Source organism: Staurois parvus, unplaced genomic scaffold (assembly GCF_062004578.1).
Source record: "Staurois parvus isolate SC_StPar_1 unplaced genomic scaffold, SC_StPar_1.0 ptg000001l, whole genome shotgun sequence".
NCBI classification, from domain to species: domain Eukaryota; kingdom Metazoa; phylum Chordata; class Amphibia; order Anura; family Ranidae; genus Staurois; species Staurois parvus.
This window is the reverse complement of record NW_028317797.1, coordinates 6,384,079-6,399,701: the sequence shown is the minus strand read 5'-3', so window position 1 is coordinate 6,399,701 and position 15,623 is coordinate 6,384,079.

Sequence of the window (15,623 nt, the reverse complement as noted above, 5' to 3'; positions counted from 1 at the left end):
ACATTTTGACACTGGGGGGGGAACTGACTTGGGGTCACTGACATCCCCAGTGACACCAATACAGTGATCAGTGAAAAAAAACCCACTGAAACTGTACTAATGTCACTGGGGAGGAAGGGGTTAACATTTTTAGAATTTGCAGTGTAAGGGGAGTGTTTTACTAGGGGGCGGGGGTGTGTACTGGACGGGGGGAGGGAGGGGGGAGCTGATCGAGGGAGAGAAACTCTGCAGCTTCTCACAAGCTGTCAGAGAACTGACACAGAACAGGGCTGTGTGTAAACAATGCAGCCCTGCTCTGTGTTAGCGATGGGCAATTGCGGGAAAATGGCCAGTAAAAACAGGCCGTGACTCGTCGGCTGACACCCGCTGCTGACACCCACGAGACAGGTAGGGCGGGCGCGCACCTCGTGCACGCCCCCTACCTGTTTTGAAGGCAGCCGTTTTAAAATGTGCTTTTGCCTACGAGCGCCGCCCTGCCACCGTTTATATGCGGTGGCTGGGCGGCAAGTGGTTAAATCCCCTTTCTACCCCATTCTGATGCTCGGTTTGAACTTCAGCAAGTCATCTTCACGACGTCTAGATGCCTAAATGCGTTGAGTTGCTGCCATGTGATTGGCTGATTAGCAATTTGTGTTAGCAAGCAAATGAACAGGTGTACCTAACGAAGTAGCCGGGGAGTGTATATTGTTAAATATTGCTGGATATATCACTTGAGGATAACCATACATCCTGACACTGACACTTCCATTTGGACTTTATCAGTTACAATGTTCCCTGAGAACAACAGAATCACACCCCTCTATGTTATGGACAGTAGGAGATGGGACCAGGTAGTCTTTTCATGTTTCCTGATACTGAAGAGCAAGTGAGTTTTGTTGTGGTAGGACTGGTGGTGTGTAGAACTGCAACCTGTGCTCCATCCTTTCAGTCCATCCTTCTGTGTATATATAATATATTATAGGTATATACAGTATATGCATACATACAGTTGTGTTCAAATTAATAGCAGTCAGACATCACTAACCTGATCAATCACTGTTTTTGGTAGAAATGATATGTCTACATGGCAAATAATTTACTAGCAGGTGTAGTAGAGTAATAGAAATCCAACAGACCCAACAGTCATGACATGCATGCTGCTGATTCTGTGTAATTGAATCACTAATTTAAAGGGGTATGTTCAAATTAATAGCAGTGTGGAGTTCTCTTAGTGAGGTCATTCATTCTTTGAAAAACAGGTGGCAATTATTGCCCTTATTTAAGGAAGGAAGGCAGCAAATGTTGTACATGCTGGTTACAGCGCATTTCTCTCTGAAATTCTGAGGAAAATGGGTTGTTCCAGACATTGTTCAGAAGAACAGCGTACCTTGATTAAAAAGTTGATTGGAGAGGGGAAAACATATAAAGAAGTGCAGAAAATGATAGGCTGCTCATCTAAAACGATCGCAAATGCTTAAAAATGGCAACCAAAACCTGAAAGACGTGGAAGAAAGCAAAAAACTACCATTCGAATGGATAGAAGAATAGCCAAAATGGCAAGGACTCAACCAAAAATCAGCTCCAGGAAGATCAAAGAAGGTCTAAAGTTACCTGTGAGTACTGTTACAATTAGACGCCTATGTGAAGCCAAGCTATCTGCAAGAAGCCCCCGCAAAGTCCCACTGTTGACAAAAATACATGTGCTGAAGAGGTTACAATTTGCCAAAGAGCACATTGACTGGCCTAAAGAGAAATGACGCAACATATTGTGGACTGATGAAAGTAAGATTGTTCTTTTTGGGTCTAGTGGCCGGAGACAGTTTGTCAGACGACCCCAAACACTGAATTCAAGCCACAGTACACTGTGAAGACAGTGAAGCATGGTGGTGCAAGCATCATGATATGGGGATGTTTCTCATACTACGGTGTTGGGCCTATTTATCGCATACCAGGGATCATGGATCAGTTTGAATACATCAGAATATTTGAAGAGGTCATGTTGCCTGAAGAGGAAATGCCCTTGAAATGGGTGTTCCAACAAGACAACAACCCCAAACACACCAGTAAACGTGCAACATCTTGGTTCCAGACCAACAAGATTGATGTTATGGAGTGGCCAGCCCAATCCCCGGATCTTAATCCAATAGAAAACTTGTGGGGTGACATCAAAAATGCTGTTTCTGAGGCAAAACCAAGAAATAGAGAAGAACTGTGGAATGTAGTCCAATCATTCTGGGCTGGAATACCTGTTCACAGGTGCCAGAAGTTGGTTGACTCCATGCAACACAGATGTACAGCAGTTCTCAGAAACAGTGCTTATACAACTAAATATTCATTAAGTAATTCAAAGGGAAGCAAAATCTTCAAACATTTTTCAGTTTATATAGTGAATGTTTGAGTTTGTAAAGAAGAATACAAACACTGCTATTTTTTGAACAGTCTAATATTCACTTTTCTTCAATTTTCTTAGAGGAACAATACAAATTTGATATATTTTTCTTCATGTTTTGATTTGGAATAGAATGTGTAGTGTTCCCAATGCATTTGTGTGTATGGAAATAAATGCTATTAGAAGGATTTTGAGCTTTATTCACTTTTTTCAACACACTGCTATTATTTTGAACACAACTGTATAGCTACACACTACTGATATATCTCTAACCTGGTTAGTTTGCAAACATATTTACAAATGTAAGTCATCTCTCATACTAAGTAACTGGTTAGAGCATCCAGGCATGTAATATCCCAGAGCTACAGAAAATCTTATTGTAAAATAGCTATCCGCTCATCCATCTTACATGTTTCCCAGCTAATAATACAGCATATGGAAAGTGAAATGAATTGGAGAAGTAAAATGAATTGGAGAGCGCACCAATATGTGACAATAACATTTATTCATGTGTGGCTTGTCATAAAGTCTATTTCATTTTTGATTCTGCCTACAGCAAATGATGGGAAAAATCAAGCAAAAAGAAACATTAAACTATTCCACATAAGAAAACATTGCCAGCAGTATGGAGTGTTCTGTTTAGAGCATTCTCTGTGGGCCTGAAATCTTACAGTGGAATTATATTAATTTCTGCAGCTTTTTATTTAGAAAAGGAGAATTCACCGGGGACAGCAATCAGCAATTTAATTGAATATTTAACAGGTAGGTTATGCAAAGTAATTAAAACTTTGCATGTAAAGTGTTAATCATACCCTAGCTGGGGGGATTGAAGACTTTTTTTAGAACTTATTTGCATTTATTTTAAATATGCCTGATCATTTTGAGATTTAAATATGGTAAAGGGGGTATCAGATTTTTCCCAATGTTAGGGCATTTTATTCGATTATACCAATTGCAACATTACAGCTAACACCCTTTCATGTCATGTTTCTCTAGCAGATATAAAAAAATAAATATGAATGCAGTTATGGATGCAATCAAAATAATGCTGAGTATTTTAAAATGCAATTAGTGTGCCTGAATTTGTGATGGTATCGCATTTCCCAAAGACAACCCAGAGAGGAACTTTAAATTTTCTTAAATGTTCAGTGTTCCGTCCTCTAGGAGATGAGGTACATGTATTGATTTGCCCCATCTTCCTATGTGCTTTGAATGCCTAGCTATGAGGTCAGACATAGTGCTATCCGACAACATAGTTAGGAAGGAGATGGCCGATTTATAACCAGCAATAATCTCAGCTCCAAGTATGAGTAAAGAGTTGGCAAGAAGAATATAGAGGGATGGAGCACATGCCAGCCTCCTGTCCCTCTGCATTGCTTTTGCTGCCAAGGAAAGTGCTTGTGATAAGTGATAACTAATACAGTTATCAGTGCTAAAATTATACACTGTCACTGTACTATTGACACTAGCTGGGAAGGGGTTAAACATCCAGGGAGACCAAAGGGTTAAATGTGTGCCTAACCAGTGTTTATGTGTGTAATGTGAAGTGCTTTCACTAAGGGATGTGCCAGTTTTTATTCCCTGCTTTATTCCCTCCTAAAAAACAGCACATCCCCAATGGCAGGACAGAGCTCTGCATTGTTTATATTGACAGAGCCCTGCCCTGTCTTCCTCCTCGCCAAACAGCGGGTCAATCATTGGCTGGCACCCGCTGATCGGCTTGTGCTGTGACTAATCACAGAACAGCGGGGGCACCCCCTACCTGGAATGGAAGTGTACACAGGAGCACCCCCCCCCCTACACAGGAGAGCCACCCTGCTGGTGTACTCCCACGTGAGGCAGCCAGCAATAACAGAGCTTCATCTGAGCTCCCAAGTCTTCCCATCTGCAATGGCCATTTCTTGCATTTATGTGTTTATTAGTAGCAGGAAGTAGGGTCCATTGCTTTAGCAGGAAGGTGATGGCGAACCTTCTAGAGACCAAGTGCCCAAACTGCAACCCAAAACCCACTTATTTATTGCAAAGTGGCAACACTGCAATTAAACCTGAATACTGAGGTTTTAGTTTAGAAAAAGACAACCCATACAATAACATCTTTTGTCTTAAAAGAAAAACACAATAACAGAGCTATGTTCCATAATGTTCCACTGACCACCAGCACAAGGGGGCAAAGTTCCACTGCTCCACCAGCACAAAAGGGAGCAAAGTTCTACTGACCCACCAGCACAAGGGGGCAACGTTCTACTGACCCACCAGCACAAGGGGGCAAAGTTCTACTGACCACCAGCACAACGGGTAAAGTTCTAATAACCACCAGCACAAGGGGGCAAAGTTTCACTGACCCACCAGCACAATGGGGCAAAGTTCTACTGACCACCAGCACAAAGGGGCAAAGTTCCACTGACCACCAGCACAAGGGGGCAAAGTTTCACTGACCCACCAGCACAATGGGGCAAAGTTCTACTGACCACCAGCACAAAGGGGCAAAGTTCTACTGACCAACAGCACAAAGGGGCAAAGTTCCACTGACCACCAGCACAAGGGGGAAAAGCTTCCACTGACTACCTGAACAAGGGGGAAAGGTTTCACTGATCACCAGCACAAGAGGGCAAAGTTCCACTGACCCACCAGCACAAAGGGTCAACGTTCCACTGACTACCAGCACAAGGGGTCAAAGTTCCACTGACCACCAGCACAAGGGGGCAAAGTTTCACTGACTACCAGCACAGAGGGGCAAAGTTCTACTAACCACCAGCACAAGGGGGCAAAGTTCCACTGACCACCAGCACAAGGGGGCAAAGTTTCACTGACTACCAGCACAAGGGGGCAAAGTTCCACTGACCACCAGCACAAGAGGGCAAGGTTTCACTGACCACCAGCACAAGGGGGCAAAGTTTCACTGACTACCAGCACAAGGGGGCAAAGTTCCACTGACTACCAGCACAGAGGGGCAAAGTTCTACTAACCACCAGCACAAGGGGGCAAAGTTCCACTGACCACCAGCACAAGGGGGCAAAGTTCCACTGACTACTAGCACTGACCACCAGCACAGAGGAGCACAGTTCTACTGATCCACCAGCACAAGGGGGCAAAGCTTCCACTGTCCACCAGCACAAGGGGGCAAAGTTCCACTGACCACCAGCACAAGGGGGGTGGGGGCAAAGTTTTACTGACCATTAGCACAAGGGGGCAAAGTTCTACTGATCCCCAGCACAAGCTAAAATCTTTTGTTAATAAAAATGAATGTATTCTCACAGCCAGTCCACTAGTATATATCCTTGGCAGCGCACTGACCGGCCATGTGAAAGCTCGGACAAGTCACGCCTCATGACGTCATCGCCTGGTGCCGCTACTCCTTTCTGAGCTTGCGCATGGCCCCTATGTGTGCTGTTATCCAATGCTCAGCTGCTGGGGCGACTTGGCTCGTGTGCCGACAGAGAGGGCTCTGAGTGCCTGCTGTGGCATGCGTGCCATAAGTTCACCACCACTGGTGAAGGCACTATAGTTCCCAAGGAATGTAAGAGCCCAATAGAAGAATGTAATCAGCAGACTCTATTCAAAGTGGAATAATCTGAAAGTGAACTGATGCTTTACATTTTTTTGAGGTGTTGCTGATTTACATGTTATTGCATAAGAATGTGACTTTTAGATTGAAGGGTCATGAGCAAAGTTGACGAACCGGAAAGTTCAGTGCTTGAGTCCAATTTATAAATAATATAAAAAGAGCAATCAAATATTTTGTACAATAGCTAATAATATTGTGCTAATGACATACAATGTGATCACTGGAGTGCTTGGCACAGATACCAGCTCTTTTGCGTGCCCCCTGTAAAGTCCCAAACTGCTAAAACCCTGGCAGAGTCACTCTGTCTCCCGAAAGCAATTCTGAAGAGGTGCTTTAAGTATGTTTTGCCCAAACAATTAATGTGATCCTTGGTGATATTAAAGGAGCTGCATTTATTGGTACAACAATATTGACCTTTAAGGAGCACAGGGAACAGATGGCTGTGTTTCAATAAATGTAGTGCAGGGTTTTTCATGTTTGACAAGTTGATGTCAATTATTAATTTGTGCTGTACTTCTGAAAAAAGCAACAACAAACAGTCTTTCTAAGTCTGCAGGGAAAAAATCTATAATTTTTTTGATCATGGCCTTCACTACCATATTATTTTAGAATTTTAGAATGATAGAAATAGTCCACAGTAAAATGCTTTGGTGGATCTTTTCTGACATCTAGTGGACAGATTTGAGAGTGCTCATGTTATGGCTCATGTATTGTATGTTATTGAATTTCCAGTCTGGTTCATAGTAAAGTTGCAGTATATTGTACAGAGATGTTCGTAATAAAATTAATAGTGATCCACTAGTTGCCTGTATTAGCCAAAAATTATTTGGTCTATAATAATTATAAGTCAAGGAAAAATTCCTAGGATGGATTTTGGAAGAAGCTCTTTAAAGGAGAATAATAATTATAATATAAACAAGAAAAAAGGAACATAAATACATGAGCTAACATTATTAATATATATATATTCTATATATATAGAATCCTGAAAATAAAAGTCTGATAAGACCATGAAATTAATATATAGAATCCTGAAAATAAAAGTCTGATAAGACCATGAAGTTAATTTATAGAATCCTGAAAGTCTGATAAGACAAGAGAACATATAATATAAGCACTAGTTTCTCTTCCTTTTTTCCTGCTCTTTAGTTTTTCCTCCAGCACTACCAGTTACACATTGTGGTCCCACTTGGTTGGTTTTTTATGGTCCCATTTCTTTTATACTGCTGGTTGTACAGAGAGTGTCTCATCAGCCCTCAGTTGTTGCACTGAGTATTTTTGTGCCCTCTCTCATTAATGATCTTTGTTCCATATATACTTGGTGTGCACAACCATTATGTTCTTACCTGCACTATGCCTGGACATTTATCGGTTCACTATGAACCCAGTTTTGTACTTTTGATTCTGAACCACTAGTGCACTATTTTGATGGTCTTTCAGAATATGCTTGTTCTTGTATTTCTTTTGACTATTCATTAATAAAACTTATTGTAAATAAAAACTGTGCAACACACATTGGTTTAATATCAAATGTGACAACTTGTGAAAAATAGAGAAAAAGCAATATCTTCTCATATTAAAAACATGAAAACAGAGCTGGAGCAGCCCACATACAGTAGATGTCATTATCACAATTATATTGCTTAGTGAACCAAGGTTTTCCATATAAATAATCTTCATGCCAATCCAGAAGAGTTTAAAAAATGTATGCTAATGGATTATTAGTTCCATAGCTATATCAACCCTTACGCCACATTTTGTAAATTATATATATATATGCATCTTTGTTAAATGAGAATTATAATTATTATACAGTAGATTTACAACAGATTGTGTAATCTAATGTCACTCTTTCTCTCTGATACAAGGCTGTTTCACAGCACTGTTGTAAAATAAGCTGAGCAAACATTAGCTTAGAACGTGCCACCTGTAAATATTTATTACACATTTACCTGATTATTAAAAAAAATTAACATAAAAAAAACCATACGTATACAAAGCAATATTGTGGCGCCTAAAAAATCAGATAAAAGTGTAAATATTATCCAAATATCAGTGATGCCGGCCTGAATTTATAAACACTTGTTCATGAATAGATAGGAACTTACTCAATAAAACATGTGCCAAATAATAACAAAGTGCTCCCACAACAACATAAGAATAATAAATGAGATAACTTACAGTCCCAAAAGAAATATTAAATATAGATAGTGAATATCAATCTCATAGGAAGGTATCCCATCGATCAAATACATTTTCTTTTCCACCACATGTGTGCAACAGATGAATTCCCTACTCACCAGAAATGACTGACCCCTGTTAAGGTGGTCCAATAATGCTCTACGGTCAAGCAATGTGTAGATACCCAACTGCAGGCTCCCACGGAATGGGCCTCCTGGTTTCCTTTTTATGAGTAGTTACCCAAGGAACACAGATGGGTGGTTAAATAACTCTGGGCAAACGAATAATGGATAGATTCCTAATTCCAGGCTCTTCCTAAGATAAATCTCCAAATGTCCTTAAGATGGATAGTGCTCCAGATAGCTTCACATTTGTTGTTCAGCCATCAGAAGGAGTTTTCAACCAGTCAGGCTTCACTGTTAAAAAAGTTGGTAACCACCTCCTTGCTTATTGAAATCTTGGGTGTCCACATCCATTCAGAAGAGAAATTTCCTGTTTGAAAAACAGCACATGCCCAGTGCACTCATTCCTGTTGCAGCAAAGACTCTAAATATTCTTATGTTGTTGTGAAAGCACTTTGTAACTATTTAACATGTTTTATTGAGTAAGCACCTATCTATTCACAATTTGGTATAATAAAAAAAAATAACTTTAAAGGATAAGTTCATCTTTCATAACATGTTACATGTCACACCCATATTTAACATGTAACATGTTATGAATAGACTGGCCCCTGATCCATTCCCCCCCTCCCCCGCTCCCCTGCTTTGACAGCTAGCGGGGGATCTACTCTTGTAAAAATTTTACAAAAACATGGCCATGCGGGGCCCCACCTGTCCGACTACATCCACTCATTCACAGTGCCCTGTGAATGAGAAATTGCAGCTTTAGCAGCTGTCGGCTTGTAGTTCTCAAAGAACGACCACAGCGCTGTGGAGAGCCGTGGTAGTTCATTGAATTTTCCTGTCAATATATCTGCTTGCCTGTACATCCCATACGGACAAGCATATATACTGACAGGTCTGCAGGAGACCTACATGGCACCAGTGATCTCCTGATCACTTGTGCAATGGTTTACAGGCGCCTACAACATAAAATAATAAATGTACATTTTTTTAAACTGCAAAAAATATGCAATTATGTTTTAGCAAAATGTGAACTTATCCTTTAAAGATGTTCCTATAAAAAATAAAATAAATCCTTACCGCTCTCACTGCCTGCACTGTCAAATACTGTTTTGATGAAGAAGGAGTGTCTGTTGGGGTTTCTTTAAAAGGCGAAGGAAGTGTCGATCTTCTGTGCTTGGTGGTTCCTCCTGCCCTATGTCTCTACAGCACACAGTAGTAATGTAACAGCATCAAGCTAAAAAGTAGGGATGAGGTTTTGGTTTGCAATGAATCCCACAGATTTGAAATTTAGAGCCCTGGTGAATACTTATGAGGATTTGCTCAAGAAAAAGGTTTTTTGATAATGCACTGAGTGGCCCTTGAACTATGGCCACTAGGCTAAAAAAGGGCCAATAGGGGTATTTTGAACAAATCAACCCCTTCACTATAAAAGGTGTGGTACAGGGAAGTAACAGGGGTTAATTTACTTACCCTAGGTTCACACCTAAGCATTTTCTGCAGCGTTTTACATTTTGTAGAAATGCAGTACAGTCCATTTAACATGAGTTCCTATGGGACAGGTTCACATCTCTGCGTTTTCACCTGATGTGTTTTTTGGAAAGGGTCAGTGATTTTTGGGTCAGTGAAAACTTTGCCTTTTTGGTTTTATAGACTTCAATGGGAATGCTGCAGAAAAGCATGTATTGTGTTTTTGCTGCGTTTTTAATGTGTTTTGCGTTTAAAATCTTCCTAGCAACAAGAAAAATGTAACACTTTAAAAAAAGCAAAACGCATCAAAAATGAGGCAAAAATGCAAGTGCAATAACGCAAAACGCAATGCAGAAACGGCTCAAACGTAACCTGCATAGGTGTGAACCTAGCCTAAAACCTAAAGAGTACAAAATCTGGTGCAGCTGTGAATGGTAGCCAGTCAGCTTCTAATTTCAGCTTGTTCAGTTAAGCTTTGCAATACAACCTGGATGCCAACTGGTTTCTATGCAGAGCTGCACCAGATTTTGCACTCTCTAGTTTTAGTCAATCAACCCCATAGTGTCAGTGAATTAGAAACTGTTGTAGGAAAAGCATATGGAAAGCTGGCAAACTGTACACAGTTAGGACATTGTACTTTAATTCTGATTTCTATCTCCTTGCACAAACATCCTCTTTGCTGACCTTTTTGTTCTTCATATTGGGGGCTTTTTTGTCTTTTGTGGATGAGATTATCAGTTGCTTCTGTCAAAAAATATTAAGGCAATACTGAAAACACAGCAGCACCTTAAAAAAGGGAAAGGAGCAGAGTTCAAGTCCACCATTTTATCGTATAGGGTGTGGATCACAGTACCCAAAGCATAGACCTGTGAGTTAATTTTAGGGAAAAAAGTCTACACACCCCTGTTAAAATGTCAGGTTTCTGTGATGTGAAAAAATGAGACAAAGATAAATCTTTTAGGAGGGGGGGGTCAAACATAAAAAACGAAAATAATGTGGTTGCAGAAGTGTGCACACCCTCTTATAACTAGGGATGTAGCCGTGATCAGAATTAAGCAATCACATTCAAAATCATGTTAAATAGGAGTCAGTACACACCTGCAATCATTTAAAGCGCCTCTGATTAACCCCTAATAAAGTTCAGTTGTTCTAGTAGGTCTTTCCTTTTCTTAGTTGCATCCTGCCGCCTCGATACTTTTCAATTTGCCAGTAATAATCTGCTAATCACATCTACTCAGCTCTTAATCCTACTCCTGCCATTCTTAAACATCTCCTGTGTATTATCGCTGTTCTTTTGATACATTATATATGTTCTTTTGCATTAATTAGATTTAGTTCAATTCATTGTTACAAAGGAGTTGCCACCCTCAGCACTATGTCTTGTCATTTTCCTCCTTTCCAGCGGATACATTGTTAAACTTTATATGCTCAGCTTCATATGCTCAGGTTTGAGCGGAGGTTTATGAAGTCTAATACACAGAATTGCTGATGGTTAGACATTGCTTTTAAGTCACCTTCAGTCCTGATTCCTTGGTTTTATATTGACAACATTGTTAAGTTTTAATGGTGATGGGTGGAGGAATATATTTTTGTATGGTGAATTTTTCACATTGTTTTTACTATTTCATGTTTTTTTTATCAGTCGCCTCTGCATGCTGTCCTCCACATAGCAAGCTGCTCCTTTTAATTTTTTGTTGCTAGGGTCTTGTATTTATGTTTGGGGAACTGAAAGCTTAGCATTTAATTGTTACTGACCCTGGTGTGAGCTGCCTTTTGTTCACAGCATGCCACTGTATCATTTGAAAGAAAAAAAGCTAAGTGCAAGAAGAGTGGGCACCTAAACCACCTTGTATTATTTCACTCACATTCGATGCATCTGCCTATCCACATAGATAGAGTGAGAGTTGGAATTACACCAGTTAGGTCTATTATTCCTCTGCAGTATCTTAACTCCAAAAACCCAGCATATGCTTCGTCTCCAGTAAGCTTTGACCTAGCTTACCTCATTTAAATTCCTGCAGCTGGACAATTTTACACTACTGTGTCATCTGTGGTCTCTTGGTTCTTATAGTAAACCCTGTACCTGTACACTTTTTCTCTAGTACATTTCAGCCAATTCTCCATCATTAAAAATGTCCTGCTGCTTGACTTCCAGTTTCGTTGCCTGATCTAGTAGTCACTGGGGAGAGGAGCCCTGGTAATCCTGGGGAGAAAAAAAAAAGTAAAACCAGCTTGTTCATCTTCCCTTCCTGCAGTCATCCCCTGTGCCCACTGAATGAACACCTGGTGGGTGATGGATACATTTTTGGAGAAGGCATGTTCTTTCTCCCACTCTAATGGTAGGTAAACCTGCAAGTCAAGGTCAGGGGTCAGGCTCAGAGACCAGTAGCTATAGCAGTAGGAAGGCTCCCATCAACCAGCTGAATAGGTTCACAAACAGCTCACCCTGGCAGATGATGGGGGCTCACTTGAGGTGCGGGGTCTAAGCAGTAACCTGATGGTGGAGATGGATTTCACAGTCAGGGGTCATACTTGAAGATCAGTAGCTATAGCATTAGAGAAGCTCCCACTGACCAACAGGATAAGCAAACAAGCAGGTCACTCTGGTGCATGACACAGGCTCACCCAAGGTCCAGGGTCTAAGCACTAACCTGTATTCACCAGAGCTCCTGATGGTGGAGATGGGTTTTGCTGCATGTTAGTATCAGGTTGCTGTCCTCAGGAACTCTCCACCAAGAGAGCAGGGGTCCAGTAGCAGATATAACATGTAAGGATCAAGCAGAAAAGTAGTCAGTAAACAAGCCAAAGGTTGGTAACAAGTGGTTGCAGGTTGGGATCAAGTGGAAGTGAAGTCGAGGAACAAGCCAAAGGTTGGTAACAAGTGGTAGTGGAGAAATGGACAGCTCCACAATAATGTGTGCAGAGACATGGCTTATATAAGGAAGTTCATGAAGGAGCAAAGAGTTCAAGGTTCCCCAGAAACAAGAAACAAGGCAAGAAAGTCCAAAGGATAAGATGGGGATCTGTCCAGCATCTCAGGTGGCTCAGCCAGAAGAGCCACTGTTGGATGCAGGAGAGGTTATGGGTTCATATCCTGGTCCTGACACCACACCAGCAAGGCAAGTTCACAGCTCCACATGCCTGTCACTCCAGATTTACAAACACAGACAGACACAGATCCCCCATTCTCTAAGGAGGACACTGACTAGAAGCACAACCACATCAATATTGCAGCATCAGCGAGACTCCTCAAACTAACTATACAAGACCTGTCAACTGGATACAGTTCCTCTGCCATGATTTGATAGCCCAGCCACAAAAGCTGTCAGAAGTGGAGAATTGCATATTTACCTTGTGAGATGGGTGAGAAAGACATCTGCAACCTTGGATGTGCAGACAAATCCTGGTTAACAGGGTAGAAGACTTGGAAAGCAAATCCAGGAGAAACAACTTGTGCATCATATGTCTCCCAGAGTCTTACATACCGGGCCTTCTCCCATCCATGTGCTCACACAACATACCAGACATCCTGGGCCTTTCTACACTGTGTAAGGTGGAACAGGCACACAGAGTGGAGCTAAACACACTGGATGGTATGTGCCCTCACCTGGTAACAAAAAAATAAAAAATGTGGCGCTTATCTCCCTGAATGTATATCTCTAATAACTTCAGTGAATATAAAATGACGCCAAAAATAAGCAATATTTGGTGTCATATACATATTAATAACTGAAGAAAATCAAAAGTACATATAGATAAATAAAAACACAATCATAACTCTTCTATGACGTCCCAAATTTCATAATGAAAAAAATCATGCAACTATGTTTTCTTCTAATATAACATCTCACATGCTGTGATATCCGTCACCTTACACCATATGCACTCACCTTAGAGAATAGACCCAACAAATAATCAGGTCTAGCTTTGCCTTTTGCCACTTTTAGGAACAGGGTAATCCCAGTGAGTTGAATGGATCACTGGCTCCACTCTCCTGGATGTGCAGGTACAGTTGTGCTCAAAAGTTTACATACCCTGGCAGAAATTGTGACATTTTGGCATTGATATTGAAAATATGACTGATCATGCCAAAAAATGCTCTTTTATTGAAGGATGATGATCATATGAAGCCATTTATGATCAAATAGTTGTTTGGCTCCTTTTTAAATCATAATGATAACAGAAATCACCCAAATGGTCCAGATCAAAAGTTTACAAACCCTGGAATGTTTGGCCTTGGTACAGACACACAAGGTGACACACACGGGTTAAAATGCCAATTAGAGGTTAGTGTCCCACATCTGTGGCTTTTTAAATTGCAATTAGTGTCAGTGTATAAATAGTCAATTAGTTTTTTAGCTCTTACGTGGAAGCACTGACTAGGCTAGATACTGAGCCATGGGGATCAGAAAATAATTTTTTTCTACTGACACTAATTGCAAATTAAAAAGCCGCTGTTTTCTGTGGGAAGGTCGGATGGAAACGAATTTGTCATCCAATCCATCTATCATCTAGTACCCCAGATGGATGGGAAATGGATCCCCATCCATCTGTTTTTAGCGTACAAGATCCGATCAGATGCCAGCAGGTGTCAGTGGACACCTGTCGCTCCATAGAGAGCTATGGATGGTCGGATTGGGTCCGCCTTAAAAACTGACAGGCAAACCCAATCGGACCGTCAGTGTGAAAGGGGCCTGAGTTCTACACTTTGTCACATCGTAATAATATGAATAGTGCTATTAGTGGGACCACTATACTACTGCACTGTAGGATATGTACAAGGACTGGGGTTATAAATAATTACACAAATACCAAGGGATAAAAATTGCTTACTTATAAAAATATACCAAAGTAACTATAACACTAAAAACAATGTACAATATATAAAAGTGAGTAAGACCTCCTGCGCTTTAAATGGAGAGAGCTACAAGGAAGCTGCTGTCACCTGACCTGACTTCACTAGGTAAAAAACAATGATAAAAATGGTGAAGCGCTAGCAATATAATGCAGATAAAAAGTACATATAAACAGCAAAAGATGTATAAATGATGCATAAAAGTGAAGTGAACATACAAAGTGCTGATCCAATCGGATCTAATGAGGTGGTGCAAAAAGTGAAACAGGTAGAACCTGTAGCTTTAAACGTGGACCCTTTTCCAAATGGAAAACCAATAAGCAAACCAACCTCCCCTGACCCCTCGGGGGGTAAAGACACAACAACTGTGACCAATACAATATTAAATAGTGTAATCTCTCCCGTAGATCATAATAAATGTACATGCAAAAACCATAAATGTCCAGACAGCACTATATGTCAACGCACAGGTGCACATATAGAATATAAAGTCCCAAAACGCAGAAGAGACTGCAAGCAAACACGTAGGTGCTCCTGATAGTACAATGTACAATATATCTATATATATCTATAGATATATATATATAAACCTAACCAAAATTGAAAATGATAACATGTACATTGTGAATTGCAGTACCCTAATGGAAAAAGAATGGAAGTGTATAAGGAATGGAAAAGACCAAATGATGTGAATAATCGTGTATGTATGTCCCTACTACTACTGCCATCTTGTGGACAAAGACATAACTGTATATTTATAAATCATTGATAGAACAGATTATATTGAACTCAATGTTCAAGCCTTTAGCTGTAAGTGTTTTCATTAAATACATTCCTTCTGAGATTCCTTTTGACTGAGGGTTTTGATTTTGTGTCTACCTCTCCAATAGTTTTTGTATTTTTCCAAAACCCAGAATTGTAAAGATGAAGGATCTTTGTTTTAAGAAGAAGTGCTTGGATACACTATGTTTTTATATCCTAATATGATGTGTACATGGTCATAAATTCTCTTTTTTAACCATTTGCCCTCCAGAGGATTTACCCCTCTTCCTGACCAGG